Here is a 5,811-nt window from a genome sequence, read left to right as displayed (position 1 = left end):
ACCGTGGTCCCTTGTGCTTTGCTAAGCTTGTTCTAAGTAGGTGCTTTAGACCACTGAGCCATCTCACCAGCCCAGCTTTACTTTATATACCTCATTTTTATACTTTTCTGCTGGATAGTTAAGACCAAGATAAAGCAAGACCTATATAACAAGAAATGTAACTTTTGTATCTGATAAGGCCAGTCAAGTACTCTCAGGATTTATCCCATAGCCCTATACCACATTTTATAGATCCTTTGTCAGTGTCAGCCATGAGGATGAGTCACAGCCATTGCTTGACCAATTTGCTCTCTGTGAAAGCCTGAGAGAACATTTTCTCTCCATGTGACTCTTCCCAGGCACACTATACATCATTGATCACATTCCTCTGTGGCTCCATAATTTCCTTGATCAGAAAATTTGGAGCACAACTGAGTTACATGATGTTACAGTACAGGTTCTCCTATGTCCCGAGTCTTCACTGACCTTGGAAGGCTAGGGCCAAAATGTTGGCTGTCCTTGAAGCCCTTCCTTTTCTCCAATTTTGATCTGCTAAATTAGGTTGTTAACCCTCCAGAAGAGAAGCTTATTATTAACCTGCAATATATGCAGTTCCGTTTACCGTATCTGTCTAAATATCAAACATCTTTGGCATATCATGGAACAGGTATTTTCTATCAAATATTGATATGTTGAACTTTAAGTCCTTACAGAATATGAAAGAAAAATAATTTTAAAAAACTAGAAATAAACATTTACATATTTTTACAAAGAAATTTAGAAATCTAACCATATACAGAATTGTAACAGGACAGACCTGTGATTTTTTTTTTTTTTCGGAACCGGGGATTATACTCAGGCCCTTGTGCTTGCTTTTTTTCTTATTCTTGTGTCTTTTTTTTTCCCCATTTATTAACCTTTTTTTTAAGCCCTTTAATTGAGAGACAGTATGACAGTAATTGGTATGTCATGAGAAGAAGTCCATATTTAGAAAACTAGGATGGCAGGTACTCCAAGAGTGACCCCTCTATTACACATCGCCATCCTCAGTGCAGCCACCTGGCTTACAAGCACAGGATTACAGGTGTGCATATACAATTAGTCAGGATGAGAATCCCACCAGCCAACTGCTAGTCTCAAAAACCTGCTGATGTCCCCCAGGATCACTGCCCCACCCATCTTGTGCGTACAAATGCATGGTTTTGCCCCTGTCATGTTTCCCAGCTTTTCTCCTTGCCCACTCCTCATTGTCCAATCCTCAAGTTCTCGCTTTTCTTTTATTTGTGTTGTACCTTTCTATATGTAATTCCTCTTTTGAGTTCTTATACTAGGGAGACAATATGATATTTACACATGTTCAGATACTATCTTCACATTGGTCGTTTCTGCAATTTATTGTATACAGCTTTTTAAAAAATTTCAGGTATTTCTGACTAATGTTTTTTGAGAATTCAATACTTTTTGTTGTTGTTTGAGACAGGATCTTGTTATGTAGCTCAGGCTGGCCTTGAGCTCACCATCATCCTCTTGTTTCAGTCTCCCACGTGCTAGGATTACAGGTGTGCACCACCTTGCCCGGCTCTGTATCTTTGTGGAATCTGTCAATAAAACTTTGAACTGATTTAGTTAGCTTGTCCAATTTTTTTACTTATTTTCCCTGAATTGACTGTGGGCATACTGAGTGATATTGCTTTGAAATGAATTTTTGGTTTATTTCCTCTTTGAACTCATCTAATTTCTTTTCTTCTATAAACCTTTCATAGAGTTCTGCTACTTGGTCTTTGTTTTCCTCTCCATTTGTGACACCTTCTCTGCCTTAGTAGAGTTGGAAGACGTAGACCTTGGGGGGGTCTTCTGTTGTCATGTTTCCCCATGCTCCTATGTGTGTGAATATCTCTCTCTCTCTCTCTCTCTCTCTCTCTCTCTATATATATATATATATATATATATATCCCTCCCTTTTCCTCTCTGTTTTAGAAGGGGTAAAGTAGGTTGAAGTCTAGAAGAGTGAGGAGAGTTTGTGGCTTATGTGGAGAAGGTTAGTAAGGTGTTGCCTCTCTGTGAATAATTTTTAGCTTCATACATCCACTGCTAGTATTTACTCCTTGTGTTATTTTAAGTGATTTGGACTCTATCCCTATGTTTTGCAGAATGAATTACTTGTGCTTATAACAGCATGAACAGTTTCAATCTCAAATCACTTCTGTATGACAGTCCTTACCATTACATCCCCCTTTGTCCTCTGTGCACACTGTGACAGTTTATTATTTGTAGTTGCTCTGCAGTGAGGTAGGTGAGGTGAGCAAGGAAAGTGGAAGATGGTTGGAGGAGGAGTGTAAGATGTGAAGTGGGAGGCTTGAAGTGGGGAGAAGGTGATAGATGAGAAGAAAAGTTTGATGTGAGTCTAGTTCTGCTGGAGTCCATTCAGTTGAGTTGAAGGCTTAGTGTTGAGAGTTTTAACAGGGTATCTGTGGGGTAGGGACATGATATGGGAGGAAGGAGGTTTACTTTGTGATTGAAGGAAGCTGTGTGGTGGTCAGAACTTGCTGATAGAGAAGACAATAGGCTAGCAAAGATATGGAAAAGCCAAAGGCTTAGGGTGGGGAGAAGTGAGGGTTAGTGCTAGAGAAGAAAGGAGTGACTGTGGGGAGCAATGTATGGGGAATTAAATGCTTGGGAGAGAAGTTTATATATTTGGAAAAAGAAAAATATATGATAGTAGAATTGCTGTGGGAGGTTGAGGTGAAGAAAGTAGATAGGGAGCTGAGAAGAGGGAGAGATCCTAGAGCCAATGGAAGAAAAAATGCACAAAAGTAAAAACTTATCAAACAGATAAGACCATGAAAGATCATAACCCACATTATTGAATCAAGAAACAAACAACTCAAACCCATAAGATATCCATTGGCCACACAGATTGAATATTCCAGTGAGACAGTGGATGCAATTACACATAACTTCTTTGCCAGAGAGTCTGAGCACTCACACCCGAACAGCTCCTTTGAATCTTCCACTGCAACACTGAAGCTAACTCACACACAGGACTTCTCTCAGCCAGGTTGCAGGCATTCCTGCAGAGTCGGATCCAGTGTGAGTTCTTGGGTTAGGAACTCTTGCTGTACCTCTTCCTGGGTGTGATGGTGGAATTGGGAGATGATTCGCTGGCCCAAAATTGTCCACTGAATCAGGAGTATGCCTATGCAGACAAATCAGTTGCAGTGGTTTCTGTCTGGGCAAGTTGAGAATATACCAGGAGACCCAATTCTGCATCTCCCTTTAGCCTAGAAAAGAAATCCATAGTTGTATTGTAAGTATCATATTAGCCCAAGTCTTGGCCTAAGTCAACCCTAAGTGTAGTAGCTATGTCTCCTGTTATGGTAAAAAACAAGCATTCAACAGTAATTTTATAGAATCAGTTGTCTAAAGCCCAGGGGGTTGGAGACTGGGTAACACCAGAGGGAGAAGAAATAAAAAAAAAGTTGTTTTTTTTTTCCTTAAATTTCTTAAAGCTCTGTGGTGTAAGAAGGAGGAAATAGGAGGGGGCTAAGATCCTGATAGTGGTAGAGGTACATTATATATTTAGGTGGGAATAGCAGGGAAAACTGGATATAAAACCTGTGAAAGGAAAGGGGGATAAGAAGAGAGAATATGACTAATATAAATATTAGAGAAAAAATTAAAGGGATACCAATTGAAAAGGGGGAGAAAAGAGAAAGAAAAATAAAGAGAGGAAACAGGAAAAAGAATTCAAGAGAAAAGATAAGGGAAAAAGTAGAAGGAATAAAAAGGGACAAAGGAGCTGTGTGGTGGCACACACCTGTAATCTCAGCTCTTGGGAGGCTGAGGCAGGAGTATTGCTGTGATTTTGAGGCCAACCTGGGCTACAAAGTGAGTTTGAGTCTAGACCAAACTGTATAGTGAAACCCTGTCTCAGAAATATGAAAGGAAAATAAGGACAAAAGGGGAATTCTCTAACCCTCTATCAACTAGAGCAGAAGGCAAGAAGAGAAGCTCATATATGTTCGTTCTCTCTCTCTCTCTCTCTCTCTCTCTCTCTCTCTCTCTCTCTCTCAGAAAAATATTGGAATAAAATGGGGGGTGAACAGAAGGAAAACAGAAGAAAAAAAGAAAACATTTTCTATTATTTTGGACCTGTGGCTGTCTTCCATAGCCTCTGGGATTAAAGAGCGGAGCTCAAACCAAGATGTATCTCTATCTGCTGGAGATCTAAGGTGCAGTCCACCCCCAGAATGGTGCTGGAAGCAGACACCCACATACAGTGAGGGCAGGGCACCAATGTGACCTTCCAGTGCTGTGTAACTCGGGCTGCACCTGGCCTGTGACCGCAGGACCTGCGTCCATGTTGAGCAGCCCCAGCCTCTCAGCCAGACTCCTGCCTGCTCTCTAACTGCTGGCCATCTCCCGTGCTGTCCTTCCCTCATCCACGCTGGGGACTCAACAGCATGGGGCATGGCTTGGAGCCAAGGACTTCTCTGGGACCCAGGCTCGAATGCTGAGCCCTTCCCTAGGATGGTGTCTGCCAGCTCTCATTCTGCACTTATGGCAACAGATGCAGGCAGAGGTCAGTCACCAACTGTTAACTGTGGAAGACCACTGTGGAAGCGGTGTCCTGGGTTTTCCTTGGAGATTCCAACTGTCACTGATTCTCAGTCCCAGTGTGGTTCTCCATGAAGAAAAAGTTTTTAGCTTTATTCTGTCTCCTGGATGGTGGCTGGCCAGCTGCTCTTAGCCACAGTTTGCAGAGGGTCCCCTCTCTTTTCTGCAATTATTTTATTTCTTCTGTGTCTTTCAATCCTTTTTTTTCTTTGTCAGTTCCCTCCTTCTAGATAACTTCTTTCTTTGATTCATCCCAGTGCTACCTTTTTCCAGACTCTAGACACTGTCCTAGAGAAGCTGAGTTGCTGGCACTCACTACTCTGCCATTTTTTCTCCTCATCTCCCTTAACCATTTTTAAAAGAGAAAACTTTAAGGGCCGGGGAGATGGCTCAGTGGAATAAGCGCTTCCCTGGCAAGCACAAGAGCCTGAGTTCAATCCCTGGCTCTCCCCTTCACCAAAAAAAAAAAAAAAAAAAAAAAAAAGAATAAAAGAGAAAGCTTTGATGTTCTGGGTAAGAACATTTCCTCTGTGATCACTGTTGTACTCATCAGCATTGTAATGGTTGACTTTTAATTTTTTTCCTGGTACTAGGAATCGAACTCAGGACCTTGTAGTATCCAGGCAGTTGCTGAGCTCCACTGGTCAAAAAGATGGATCCTCACCCTGATTTCTTTTTCTTCTGATCCACTTTGCACTCCATTTCCAGAAGAATCTCCTGAAGCATTGCTTTGATATATTGATGCCTAATTTAGATAGCACATCATGTAGAAATCAAGCTGCTTAACTCAGTATTTATAGCTCTCTGTGATTTGGCCTAACATCTTCCAGCCTTATCTACATTCCTGTGGTTAGCCCTCTGCTCTGGCTAGAGTGAGACCTGGTCATTTTCCATGTATCAGTGATAGGGAGTGCTAAAAAAAAAATCACTGGAATAAATTCAAAGCACGTATCACTTTGTTATGGTTTTCACATTAATTCCTTGAATTAGTGAGGGAATATAAATTGCAAATTCCTCCTCTTCCCCCATTAAGCCAAATAGTGCTATTAGGTAATAAGATTTTTTTCCTGGTTACCTCTGATTATCTCTGTTGAAGTTTTTTTTTTTTTTAAAGAATACAAAATAGTGGGGCTGGAGAGATGGCTCAGTGGTCTAAAGCACCTACTTAGAACAAGCTTGGCAAGGCATCAGGGATCACGGTTCAATCCCCCAGCA

The sequence above is a fragment of the Octodon degus genome, unplaced genomic scaffold (assembly GCF_000260255.1).
Source record: "Octodon degus isolate 3935 unplaced genomic scaffold, OctDeg1.0 scaffold00280, whole genome shotgun sequence".
In the NCBI taxonomy this organism is placed as follows: Eukaryota; Metazoa; Chordata; class Mammalia; order Rodentia; family Octodontidae; genus Octodon; species Octodon degus.
This window is presented reverse-complemented; position numbering follows the sequence as displayed.